At 45.2% G+C, this 14,770-nt stretch overlaps 1 protein-coding gene across 1 annotated transcript in view; it reads right to left on the bottom strand.

Moving 5' to 3' along the window:
- The window catches only part of LOC122923157 (cytosolic 10-formyltetrahydrofolate dehydrogenase-like), a 41,831-nt gene extending 32,229 nt beyond the window's left edge, over positions 1 to 9,602 (bottom strand). The window contains exon 1 of the mRNA XM_044273888.1: positions 9,523 to 9,602. The gene's annotated coding sequence lies outside the window, so the exon portion shown is untranslated. The remainder of the gene's footprint in view (positions 1 to 9,522) is intronic.
- Positions 9,603 to 14,770: the final 5,168 nt, after the last annotated feature.

The raw sequence follows: 14,770 nt of genomic DNA, 5'->3' as shown, positions 1-14,770 counted from the left end.
TGATAGAAAGCGTAAATTCCCACCTAGCCACCCTCGATCCCTGGCCCTGAATGCCAGCATTTCTAAACTACTGGCCTATGAAATGCTGTCATTTAGGCTGGTGGACACAGACAGCTTCAAACAGCTCATGTCGCTTGCTGTCCCACAGTATGTTGTTCCCAGCCGGCACTACTTCTCCAAGAGAGCCGTGCCTTCCCTGCACAACCAAGTATCCGATAAAATCAAGTGTGCACTGCGCAACGCCATCTGTAGCAAGGTCCACCTAACCACAGATACGTGGACCAGTAAGCACGGCCAGGGACGCTATATCTCCCTAACTGCACACTGGGTAAATGTAGTGGCAGCTGGGCCCCAGGCGGAGAGCTGTTTGGCGCACGTCCTTCCGCCGCCAAGGATCGCAGGGCAACATTCTTTGCCTCCTGTTGCCACCTCCTCCTTCTCGGCTTCCTCCTCCTCTTCTTCCACCTGCTCATCCAGTCAGCCACACACCTTCACCACCAACTTCAGCACAGCCCGGGGTAAACGTCAGCAGGCCATTCTGAAACTCATATGTTTGGGGGACAGGCCCCACACCGCACAGGAGTTGTGGCGGGGTATTGAACAACAGACCGACGAGTGGTTGCTGCCGGTGAGCCTCAAGCCCGGCCTGGTGGTGTGTGATAATGGGCGAAATCTCGTTGCAGCTCTGGGACTAGCCAATTTGACGCACATCCCTTGCTTGGCGCATGTGCTGAATTTGGTGGTGCAGAAGTTCATTCACAACTACCCCGACATGTCAGAGCTGCTGCATAAAGTGCGGGCCGTCTGTTCGCGCTTCCGGCGTTCACATCCTGCTGCTGCTCGCCTGTCTGCGCTACAGCGTAACTTCGGCCTTCCCGCTCACCGCCTCATATGCGACGTGCCCACCAGGTGGAACTCCACCTTGCACATGCTGGACAGACTGTGCGAGCAGCAGCAGGCCATAGTGGAGTTTCAGCTGCAGCACGCACGGGTCAGTCGCACTACAGAACAGCACCACTTCACCACCAATGACTGGGCCTCCATGCGAGACCTGTGTGCCCTGTTGCGCTGTTTCGAGTACTCCACCAACATGGCCAGTGGCGATGACACCGTTATCAGCGTTACAATACCACTTCTATGTCTCCTTGAGAAAACACTTAGGGCGATGATGGAAGAGGAGGTGGCCCAGGAGGAGGAGGAGGAGGAGGAAGAGGGGTCATTTTTAGCACTTTCAGGCCAGTCTCTTCGAAGTGACTCAGAGGGAGGTTTTTGGCAACAGCAGAGGCCAGGTACAAATGTGGCCAGCCAGGGCCCACTACTGGAGGACGAGGAGGACGAGGATGAGGAGGAGGTGGAGGAGGATGAGGATGAAGCATGGTCACAGCAGGGTGGCACCCAACGCAGCTCGGGTCCATCACTGGTGCGTGGCTGGGGGGAAAGGCAGGACGATGACGATACGCCTCCCACAGAGGACAGCTTGTCCTTACCCCTGGGCAGCCTGGCACACATGAGCGACTACATGCTGCAGTGCCTGCGCAACGACAGCAGAGTTGCCCACATTTTAACCTGTGCGGACTACTGGGTTGCCACCCTGCTGGATCCACGCTACAAAGACAATGTGCCCACCTTACTTCCTGCACTGGAGCGTGATAGGAAGATGCGCGAGTACAAGCGCACGTTGGTAGACGCGCTACTGAGAGCATTCCCAAATGTCACAGGGGAACAAGTGGAAGCCCAAGGCCAAGGCAGAGGAGGAGCAAGAGGTCGCCAAGGCAGCTGTGTCACGGCCAGCTCCTCTGAGGGCAGGGTTAGCATGGCAGAGATGTGGAAAACTTTTGTCAACACGCCACAGCTAACTGCACCACCACCTGATACGCAACGTGTTAGCAGGAGGCAACATTTCACTAACATGGTGGAACAGTACGTGTGCACACCCCTCCACGTACTGACTGATGGTTCGGCCCCATTCAACTTCTGGGTCTCTAAATTGTCCACGTGGCCAGAGCTAGCCTTTTATGCCTTGGAGGTGCTGGCCTGCCCGGCAGCCAGCGTTTTGTCTGAACGTGTATTCAGCACGGCAGGGGGCGTCATTACAGACAAACGCAGCCGCCTGTCTACAGCCAATGTGGACAAGCTGACGTTCATAAAAATGAACCAGGCATGGATCCCACAGGACCTGTCCGTCCCTTGTCCAGATTAGACATTAACTACCTCCCCATAACCATATATTATTGGACTCCAGGGCACTTCCTCATTCAATCCTATTTTTATTTTCATTTTACCATTATATTGCGATGCTACCCAAAGTTGAATGAACCTCTCCTCTGCCTGTGTGCTAGGCCTAAATATATGCCAATGGACTGTTGCAGTGGTGGCTGACATGAAGCCTGATTCTCTGCTATGACATGCAGACTAATTTTATTACATGACACGGAGGCTCATATTGCTATCTCTTTCTTTACTAGATTAAACAGCAGCAAAGAAAAAATACAAGTCAAACAAGTTGCCATGGCAACAGAACCCTCCGCCATATGACCCAGTATAATAGGTCTGGACCCCAAACACTCCTCCTCTTTCTTTGCTGCTGCCTCCACAGATAAGTACTTTGTGTGGGCTATCTGTGGGGCTTTATATTGTTAAGGGCGTTTATCTCCCTTCTCATTTTATTTAGGCATATATTTTTTCTATTCCCTTACTGTGTTCAACGTTTACTGTATATTTCTTCCTTAGGTATATATTCTCTATATATATATTAGTACTCGTTATGTCTATCTGTTTTGTGGGTCTTCCCTGAGGTGGTTTTCTTATTCCACAGGGTTCGTTCGGTTAATTCCGGCTACCGCCGCCCCCCCCCCCCCGCTTTTCCCTCTTACTTCATAGGTCCGCTTCTTCCCTTCTGCTCACTCTCCTGTGCGCTCCCGTCGGCGGCCGTTGTCTCGCGGGATCGGCCGCCATATTCTTATCCTCTCTCTTCTCCTGCATCTTCGGATCCTTCGCGCCGTTTTTCCCCTATTCTCGCGAGATCTCGCGCTTCTTGCTCCCAGCATCGCGAGATCTCCCTTGTGACTGTTCAGTTAGTTACTCTGGAGCGGACGGTTTTTACGGCAGTAGCGCTCTGTTTTTTGCCTTAGTGATTCCTGCTGGCCTCTAGGTTGGTTATCGCTGGGGCCCTTACATATATTAGTGCCCTGTCAATATACTGTCTGCTCTGATCCTGTCCCAGGCCATATTTTTAGTCAAGCATTTATAGCTTCATTGCTTTATCATGACTGATCACAATCGGCGTACTCCCCACTCCTAGGGACTTGGAGCAGTTGTCTCTGGCCCAGGAGTCTGTTGCTGGTCAGTCTGATGATCAGGCGCTGGCGATTCAGCGCTCTGTTGCTATGGCCATTCAATCCGCTATGGGGTCCATGGCTTCGGCCATATCGCACTCCATCTCTGAAGCTTTCCTTTTGCATAATCCACCCTCTAAGGATAGCTTCCTACCCCTGCACCCTCTAGTTCTCGGGCACCTGCCCCTGAGTTACCTGCCTCCAGAACCATTAATATTGGTGAGTTACCTGCCACCCTAGATAGCGCGCCTCGTCCGCGCAAAAGAGCCTACGCCCGCCAGGCAGAAAAGGCGATGCAGTGGAAATGCGCCAGAGCAGTCTACCGCAGTCTACCAACCCCATCCCTTTCTTCAGTTTCCTGTGTTTTCCCACGTTTGGGCTGCAATAACCTCGGACCCATGGGTTCTCTCTACTGTGCTAGGCACGCACTCATCAACCCTGTCCCGACTGGCTCGGGAATTTTGGACCTTCTGCCTTTCCAGGGACATCACCGTAGTTGCAAAATACCTACCCGGTCTCCACAACACTCACGCGGACTGGAGTTTGCGTTTTCTTTCCGATTCCAGCGATTGGAAGCTAGACTCGACTGTGTTTGCTTCTATATCCTCCCTTTGGGGACCCTTTTATTTGGACCTTTTTGCGTCCCGTCTGAATTCTCAGCTGCTCCGTTTCTACAGCTGGCGTCCAGATCCGGACGCGGAGGCAATAGACGCCCTGTTGCAAGACTGGTCGGGTCACCTGATGTATGCCTTCCCACCTATTTGCCCTGATTCCCAGTGTCCCTGGCTCAGATTCGCCTACAGAGGGCCGAACTAGTCCTGATTGTCCCGTTCTGGACCACACAATCGTGGTTTCCTCAACTGTTGGAAGTCCTGGTTCAGTGCCCATTACTTCTCCCAATGTTTCCGGACCTCTTACTGGATCCTTTGGGTCTTCAACATCCTCTCATCCTGGAGGGATCTCTACAGCTCCTCGCCTGCAGGGTCTCGGGGGACCCTGGCAGGGCGCTGCAATTTCGGACTCAGCTAGACGTCTTTTGGAAGACGCATGGGCTCCCGGAACCAGACGGTCCTATTGTTCGGCCTGGAAATCTTGGGCTAACTGGTGCATGGCTAGGAACGTGGATCCCTTATCAGCTCCTGTAACGGAGATTTTGGAATTCCTCACATCTCTATTTGACAAGGGTAGGGCTTATTGTACAATCAATTTGTATCGTTCGGCAATTTCAGGCCTCTCATCTAGGTTTTAGTGGGGTTCCTGCGGGTCAACATCCTTGGTATGTCGTCTTCTTAGAGGCTCTCGCCTTTCGCGGCCTCCCTAGGCCACGTTTCTCTTCTACCTGGGATGTTTCTTCTGTCCTTTCTCTTTTTTCATCCTGGCCGCCCAATTCAGAACTTTCCTTGCGTCAGATTTCCGCTAAATTGGTATCCTCTTTTTTGTCTAGTCTCTTGTAAGAGAGTCTCTGATGTTAGGGCCTTGGACTACGACGCTCGTTCTTTTACTCCGGATGGGGTGGTAGTTTAATATCACCCGTTGCACCAAGACCAATATTCGTTCAGTGTCTTACCCATGTTTCCCGGATTCTCCATCTCTATGCCCGGTCGCTTGTCTGAGAGAGTATGAGTCTCGTACTTCTTCTCATCGTATCTCCTCTTGTCCTCACCTTTTCCTATCATATCGCCGTCCTTTTCAACCTGTCACCAGCGTCACTTTGGCCAGGTGGGTTAAATGGATTATGTCCCAAGCAGGGAGTTGATACCACGGTATTCACCGCACATTCCACCAGGGGTGCTGCTGCAACTTCCATGGCAGTCGCCGGAGCACGATTGGAGGACATTATGCGTCTGGCGGACTGGTCCCGGGTTTCTACATTCCGTGAGTTCTATTTTCGTCCTTCTTCTCATGTTTTTACTTCGGTTGTTTCCCAGCTTTAAACTCGCAATATGAGCCTCCGTGTCATGTAATAAAATTGCATGATTTTCCTATTTTATGACGTAAAGTCATGATTTTATTAAGGACACGGAGGCGAGTATTGCCCCTCCCTTCCCTCCCTGATTTATTTGATTGTCATTTTACTTCTGAGATTGATACCTGCATTATGCTATGTATTTTAAGTCTTGTACTGTATTTGAATGTTACCTTGCTGCTGAAGATCTTGCTAATAGCTTGTACTTCTTCCTTAAAAGGTCGATTACCCTTTGTTTTTCTGTTTTTTCTTTCTCAGGATGAACTTACCTATTACGCTACAACGGCTGTCTGCAGCGTCTACCTTTTCGTTTCCAGCTCTATGAATCCAGTTCCATGAGGATTTCATCTTAAGTTTTCCTTTTCAGCTGGGAACTTTCTTCAAGTTGGATTGTTCAGTTCTTCTATTGCGGAATCACCATCAAAGAAAGAGGAGGAGTGTTCGGGGTCCAGACCTATTATACTGGGTCATATGGGGAGGGTTCTGTTGCCATGGCAACTTGTTTGACTTGTATTTTTTCTTTGCTGCTGTTTAATCTAGTAAAGAAAGAGATAGCAATACTCGCCTCCGTGTCCTTAATAAAATCATGACTTTACGTCATAAAATAGGAAAATCATGCAATTCTCTGCTGACATGAAGCCAGATTGTCTGTTACGGGACCTCTCTCCTCTGCCTGGGTGCTGGGCCTAAATTTATGACAATGGACTGTTGCAGTGGTGGCTGACGTGAAGCCTGATTCTCTGCTATGACATGCAGACTGATTCTCTGCTGACATGAAGCCAGATTGTCTGTTACGGGACCTCTCTGCTCTGCCTGTGTGCTAGGCCTAAATATATGCCAATGGACTGTTGCAGTGGTGGCTGACGTGAAGCCTCATTCTCTGCTATGACATGCAGACTGATTCTCTGCTGACATGAAGCCAGATTGTCTGTTACGGGACCTCTCTCCTCTGCCTGTGTGCTAGGCCTAAATATATGCCAATGGACTGTTGCAGTGGTGGCTGACGTGAAGCCTCATTCTCTGCTATGACATGCAGACTGATTCTCTGCTGACATGAAGCCAGATCGTCTGTTACGGGACCTCTCTGCTCTGCCTGTGTGCTAGGCCTAAATATATGCCAATGGACTGTTGCAGTGGTGGGTGACGTGAAGCCTCATTCTCTGCTATGACATGCAGACTGATTCTCTGCTGACATGAAGCCAGATTGTCTGTTACGGGACCTCTCTCCTCTGCCTGTGTGCTAGGCCTAAATATATGCCAATGGACTGTTGCAGTGGTGGCTGACGTGAAGCCTCATTCTCTGCTATGACATGCAGACTGATTCTCTGCTGACATGAAGCCAGATCGTCTGTTACGGGACCTCTCTGCTCTGCCTGTGTGCTAGGCCTAAATATATGCCAATGGACTGTTGCAGTGGTGGGTGACGTGAAGCCTCATTCTCTGCTATGACATGCAGACTGATTCTCTGCTGTCATGAAGCCAGATTGTCTGTTACGGGACCTCTCTGCTCTGCCTGTGTGCTAGGCCTAAATATATGCCAATGGACTGTTGCAGTGGTGGGTGACGTGAAGCCTCATTCTCTGCTATGACATGCAGACTGATTCTCTGCTGACATGAAGCCAGATTCTCTGTTACGGGACCTCTCTCCTCTGCCTGTGTGCTAGGCCTAAATATATGCCAATGGACTGTTGCAGTGGTGGCTGACGTGAAGCCTGATTCTCTGCTATGACATGCAGACTGATTCTCTGCTGACATGAAGCCAGATCCTCTGTTACGGGACCTCTCTCCTCTGCCTGTGTGTGTGCTGGGCCTAAATATATGCCAATGGACTGTTGCAGTGGTGGCTGACGTGAAGCCTCATTCTCTGCTATGACATGCAGACTAATTCTCTGCTGACATGAAGACAGATTCTCTGTTACGGGACCTCTCTCCTCTGCCTGGGTGCCGGGGCCTAAATATCTGAAAATGGACTGTTCCAGTGGTGGGTGACGGGAAGCCAGATTCTCTGCTATGGAACCTCTCTCCAATTGATTTTGGTTAATTTTTATTTATTTAATTTTTATTTTAATTCATTTCCCTATCCACATTTGTTTGCAGGGGATTTACCTACATGTTGCTGCCTTTTGCAGCCCTCTAGCTCTTTCCTGGGCTGTTTTACAGCCTTTTTAGTGCCGAAAAGTTCGGGTCCCCATTGACTTCAATGGGGTTCGGGTTCGGGACGAAGTTCGGATCGGGTTCGGATCCCGAACCCGAACATTTCCGGGATGTTCGGCCGAACTTCTCGAACCCGAACATCCAGGTGTTCGCTCAACTCTAACTGCCTCCTATGTACAAGAATATAACTGCTATAATACTGCCTCCTATGTACAAGAATATAACTGCTATAATACTGCCTCCTATGTACAAGAATATAACTACTATAATACTGCCTCCTATGTACAAGAATATAGCTACTATAATACTGCTCCTATGTACAAGAATATAACTACTATAATACTGCTCCTACTGTATGTACAAGAATATAACTACTATAATACTGCTCCTATGTACAAGGATATAACTACTATAATACTGCCTCCTATGTACGAGAATAGAACTACTATAATACTGCCTCCTATGTACAAGAATATAACTACTATAATACTGCTCCTATGTATTAGAATATAACTACTATAATACTGCCTCCTATATACAAGAATATAACTACTATAATACTGCCTCCTATGTACAAGAATATATCTACTATAATACTGCTCCTATGTACAAGAATATAACTACTATAATACTGCCTCCTATGTACAAGAATATAACTACTATAATACTGCTCCTATGTACAAGAATATAACTACTATAATACTGCCTCCTATGTATAAGAATATAACTACTATAATACTACTGTTTATGTACAAGAATATAGAAAGAAATAGTTAGGAATGTAACAAGGGCAGACACAATACGACGTATTTTATAGCTATAGCAGTATAAATGTTATTTCTTGAGCACTTTGCCCTCTCCCTCTAAAGTAAGACACATAATACCGTATAGATGTAACAGGTGATATAAATTCCCTAATACCTTTGGCACATACTTTACATAGAGGTGTGTGCTTCGGGCGCTGTCTTATGTTCACCAATCAGGAGCGAGCTCTATCCGAGCCTCCTGAGAGGTTTGCCCAATCAGCGACACTCATGCAGTTACACCCTAGTTACCCTCGGGCGATGACCCTGACACTTCCACTGGTTTATACTTTTACTTATAAACTGTAAAATACATTGAATCAGGCAATGAAATTAGATAAAACTTTTCACTATTCCTGAGTTGACCCTTAAAAGGGGAACACCGACTATAACAAGAGCATAACCAGAACTATTTCCAGAGTTTCCTAAGGCATTAGTTGGTTGCATCTCATTGCTTTGTTATCTGAGACAAGTTGCAAAAACATAAAGGGGACACAGGGACAATTTAAGGTGCATTAACCCTCAGTGCCTATGACAACACCCACGGTCAACAGTGCCGTCCACATGTTTTGCAGCCCTATTGAAGTAAACGGGTCCGCATCCGACCCATAAAAAACGTGGCTCAGGTGCTGACCCAAAGCACGGTCATGTGCATGAAACACTATGCAACTTTGTAATATACTGCATGCTTCAATTTCTCCGTTTTCAAGAACTCTGGTTGTTGTCAGTGAAAGAGAACTTTCTTGTTGACATCTACAGGTTGATACCTCTCTTAATAAAATTATAGCCAATCACATAAGCAAACACAAATCTCTCCCTTGTCAAGATTGTATGCTACAATGTATCAGTGCAGGAAAAACATGTACCGGTATATCTGAATTCCATTGCAGATATTGCTCTGTGACCTAAAGAGAATGGACCTCAGGCTGATACAGTTCCCTTGCACTGATACATTGTAACAAACTTTCAGGGCAGAAGAGAGAATTATGCAGACTTCACAGAGGATTGTCCAGACTGGATGAAACTGTAACAAAGCCTGCGCTGTATTTGGCCAGGAAGTGTTTTCATTATCTGGAGGTAAGCAAGATAAATTTCATTCACTGACAACATGCAGAGACCTTGAATATAATGAACCATGGACACAGAATCTGCAACGTTTTCAGTGAGTTACATTTATATAAAATTAAAAAATCCCTCAAATTTCCAAGGGTCAAGAATAAAGCCGACGGCGTGTACAAATAGAAGACAACCCCCAATAACTCACCTGGATGCAGGACACAGGAAAGGTTCTGCTGGGCTAAGTCTCCCGGTGCAGTGAGAAGCAGGTGAGAGAGAAGCGGAGGAGGAGTCTGCGAGAGGGACAAGATCCAGGGAAGTATCACTGATAACTGCAGTAACACACAGGGCAATGTATGAAGAGGTCACAGCAGAATATTCAATAAAACTCAAGGCCGCAGGTAAAGAGCAAAAGATAAAAAGTATAAAGCGCAGATAGATATTACCAGGGATAGACACAAAGGTCTGCTGCCATAACAAGGGATGGCACCAAAGCACATTCCAATACATGGCCCTCAGAATCACCACCGCTGACAGAGGTTCCTGGTCAGCTGCATCAACATTAATCAAGTCACCTAGTACCCCAGTGATCTCCAATATAAGACTGTCTATCTGTTCCAGAACAAAAAGCTGAAAATTGTGTAACAAAGAAAATACTGATGAGTTTGACACGCCATAATACAGCCTCCTATGTACAAGAATACAATAATGCGTCTTCTTCGGTACAAGAATATAACTACTATAATACTGCTCCTATGTACAAAAATATAACTACTATAATACTGCTCCTATGTACAAGAACATAACTACTATAATACTGCCTCCTATGTACAAGAATATAACTACAATAATACTGTCTCCTATGTACAAGAATATAACTACTATAATACTGCTCCTATGTACAAGAATATAACTACTATAATACTGCCTCCTATGTACAAGAATATAACTACTATAATACTGCTCCTATGTACAAGAATATAACTACTATAATACTGTCTCCTATGTACAGGAATATAACTACTATAATACTGCTCCTATGTACAAGAATATAACTGCTATAATACTGCTCCTATGTACAAGAATATAACTACTATAATACTGCTCCTATGTACAAGAATATATCTACTATAATACTGTTCCTATGTACAAGAATATAACTACTATAATACTGTTTCTATGTACAAGAATATAACTACTATAATACTGCTTCCTATGTACAAGAATATAACTACTATAATACTGCTCCTATGTACAAGAATATAACTACCATAATACTGGTCCTATGTACAATAATATAACTACTATAATACTGCTCCTATGTACAAGAATATAACTACTATAATACTGCTCCTATGTACAAGAATATAACTACTATAATACTACCTCCTATGTACAAGAGTATAACTACCATAATACTGGTCCTATGTACAATAATATAACTACTATAATACTGCTCCTATGTACAAGAATATAACTACTATAATACTGCTCCTATGTACAAGAATATAACTGCTATAATACTGCCTCAAATGTACAAGAATATAACTACTATAATACTGCCTCAAATGTACAAGAATATCACTACTATAATACTGCCTCCTATGTACAAGAATATAACTACTATAATACTGCCTCCTATGTACAAGAATATAACTACTATAATACTGCTCCTATGTACAAGAATATAACTACTATATTACTGCTCCTATGTACAAGAATATAACTACTATAATACTGCTCCTATGTACAAGAATATAACTGCTATAATACTGCCTCAAATGTACAAGAATATAACTACTATAATACTGCCTCCTATGTACAAGAATATAACTACTATAATACTGCTCCTGTGTACAGGAATATAACTACTATAATACTGCCTCCTGTGTACAAGAATATAACTACTATAATACTGCTCCTATGTACAGGAATATAACTACTATAATACTGCTCCTATGTACAAGAATATAACTACTATAATACTGCTCCTATGTACAAGAATATAGCTACTATAATACTGCTCCTATATACAAGAATATAACTACTATAATACTGCCTCCTATGTACAAGAATATAACTACTATAATACTGCTCCTATGTACAAGAATATAACTACTATAATACTGCTCCTATGTACAAGAATGCAACTACTATAATACTGCCTCCTATGTACAAGAATATAACTGCTATAATACTGCCTCCTATGTACAAGAATATAACTACTATAATACTGCTCCTGTGTACAAGAATATAACTACTATAATACTGCCTCCTATGTACAAGAATATAACTACTATAATACTGCTCCTATGTACAAGAATATAACTACTATAATACTGCTCCTATGTACAAGAATATAACTACTATAATACTGCTCCTATGTACAAGAATATAACTACTATAATACTGCTCCTATGTACAAGAATATAACTACTATAATACTGCTCCTATGTACAAGAATATAAGTACTACAATACTGCCGCTTATGTACAAGAATTTATCGATTATAATACTGCTCCGTATTGAAATTAAAGGGGTCCTCTGGGGTTCACTACTGATGATTTATCAGTGCATATCCCACTCCCTGGACACCAGCCGATCCGCTGTACAAAGAGGCTGCGTCCTTCTGTCAGTGCTTAGGCCTTTTCCTAGGCCATGTGATTTGTCAGCTTCTTTGGTCACATGGCCTAGGGACTGTTCAGCCTCATTCATGTGAATGGCACTGAACTGCAATACCAAGCACGGCCACATTACTATGTATGGCGCTGTGCTTGTTAAGCTGCATGAAGGCCACTGCACTCACTGGCGCGCTGCAGCCTTCTCGAACGGTTGATCTTTGGAGATGCCGGAAGTCAGATGCCCAACTATCTCATAGGGATAGCTATTCATGACCTATACTCAGGATAGGTTAAAACCCGGAGAACCCCTTTACTGTGTAATCATGTACTGCAGTTGCTCGGTGCTTAGTTAGTGCATAGTGAGATGTCACACATCAGATAACACGGTTCTAGTTAGGGCTGAGTTTCTGTCTCGGTTCAGGTTTTATATTATACAGGTATATGGCGGTATTACTTGTGTCTGGCGGGGCTGTAGTTACTCATTCACAGATGGTGTGACTGGCACAAGGTCGGCTCTCTTATGTACACTGAGGTTTTTCAGGTTTTACTGTAAAGTTCTGGGGTCAGGGTCAGTGATCCGGCGACTTTCCGAAATAATATCTGATCGGCGCGGTCTTCAGCTGTATTTCTCTACTGCCCATATGGTCCAGGGTTGGACAACCTCCTCTAAAGCCCATGATGGAGCAGAGAACTTCCTGATGGGGGTTATCCTCCTTTTCAGGAATTCCCCTAACTCTGCTTAGTGTAATCATTGGCTCCATGAAATGTTACGGCGCAGTGATGGGGCCCCGCAGATGAGGGAGGACCCGTGAGGCCGCACGGTTGGCGGGATGCATTATTCTTATAGGACGCTGATCTCCCAGTACAGTCATATGGAGCCATCCCCAGATTTTCTGCAGCAGATAGACCCGTGTGAGGGTCGCCCAGTAGACAGCGTCCATAGGGCCACAGTATACCGTATAGGGGGGCTCTGTGATAGCCCCCCGCTCTGTGGGAGACTCTCAGCTCCTGCCCATGTGTTACACCTTGTTTTTCCTTCTTTACAATCACTGGGAACCTTGACACAGAAAAACTCTGAAAAACAGGATGGAATTAACCCTGAGATAATAACTGCACCTCCAGCGTGTAGATGGTAGAGCGCCGCACAGCGACCCACCTACCGGCCCAAAGGTGACACTACATAGTACATACCCCCCGACCGGGAACAGAAAAACTGCATTCACTGTGCGCAAGACACCAGACAAATGTATCTATCATCTATCTATTATCTCTCTATCTCATATCTATCTATCTATCTATCTATCTATCTATCTATCTATCTATCTATCTATCTCCTATCTATCTATCTCCTATCTATCTATGTCTTTTCTTTCTTTCTTTCTTTCTCATATCCATCTACTCCCTCCGTCATATTTATCTATCTATATGTTTACCTACAGGGGTGTAACAAGGACCCATGGGGCAAAACCTAGAATGCAGCAACACCATGACCGCCTTCTGTAGCTTGATTATGTGAAGATTATGATTATCCGTCCAAGGATTACATCTGTATCGAGGTTGTATGTTCTCCCCGTGTTTGGTGGGTTTCCTCCGGGTTTTCCGGTTTCCTCGCACACTCCAAAGACAGACTGATCGGGACCTTAGATTGTGAGCACCATTTGGGGACAGTTGGATGCTAATGTCTGTAAAGCGTGGCGGAATATGTCAGCGCTATATAAGTGCATTAAATAAATAAAAATAAATAAATAAATGTTGGTTTTCATAATGCACACAGTGATGTCACAATGGTGGGATGTTGTGCACAGTGATGTTACAGCGCGGGACTAGTGTTCACAGTGAAGTCAGAGAACAGCAATCAGGCTTAGGCCTCATGCACACGACCGTTCCGTTTTTTGCGCAAAACAGACAAGAATAGGACATGTTATTTTTTTTGCGAGGCCACGGAATGGAGCAAAGGATGCGGACAGCCCACGGAGTGCTGTCCAGATCTTTTGCAGCCCCATTGAAGTGAAAGGGGCTGCATCCGAGCAGGAATAATGCAAAAAGGTCATTGTCTCTTCTATTGTCCATATTTAGCACATGTCTGAGTTGAGATGAGCCCCTTTAGTTTTTGGGGACCCAGAGCAGCTGCTATGCCTTATAGGTACACCCATGGTCTATCTATCTATCTATCTAAAAACAAAAATAGTCAGCAGCACTCTATATGACACCGGGTGCAAATCCACAAACGCTCCTGGACAGGGAACAGTGCAGTAGAAATATCAAAAACTGGGCAGCTCTCCGGTCTTGTGAAAATTCAGTGACGTTTATTCACACCCCAAAGCAATGCAGCATTTCAGCTCTCAATGGAGCCTTTGTCAAGCTCGTGAACACAGTGCTCTCTGCATATTTAAATAGGTGGATCTCATCAGAGTAACAGGATTGCTCATTAGAAGTACATTCAACAAGTATCAATACAAAACATGATTACAAAATTCATCAAAGTGCATCAATATACATAGACCATCATAGCATTAACCCAATGTGTAAATGATGTGAAAATAACTTTAAATCACATGTAGAAACCAGTATTACATACATAAATACTACTGATTATCATATAAAGTGCGGCTGTGCTCAAGTGTGTATCAATTAAAAACTTAAGAGAAGGACAAACCACGTCACGAAATCTCATATTGCGATCCAGCGTTGGCGTCCCCTGGCACATACTGCGCAGGCGCCAAAGTCTATCAGTGAAACGCGAGATCCTGCCGCGTCCCGCGCATGCGCACAGACCGCCTGTACGCGAATGCCGGAACGCACCCAGGGCTCGCGAGTTCTCTCCACTTCTCGCGC

The sequence above is a fragment of the Bufo gargarizans genome, unplaced genomic scaffold, assembly GCF_014858855.1.
Source record: "Bufo gargarizans isolate SCDJY-AF-19 unplaced genomic scaffold, ASM1485885v1 original_scaffold_1290_pilon, whole genome shotgun sequence".
Classification (NCBI taxonomy): Eukaryota; Metazoa; Chordata; class Amphibia; order Anura; family Bufonidae; genus Bufo; species Bufo gargarizans.
This window is presented reverse-complemented; position numbering and strand designations above follow the sequence as displayed.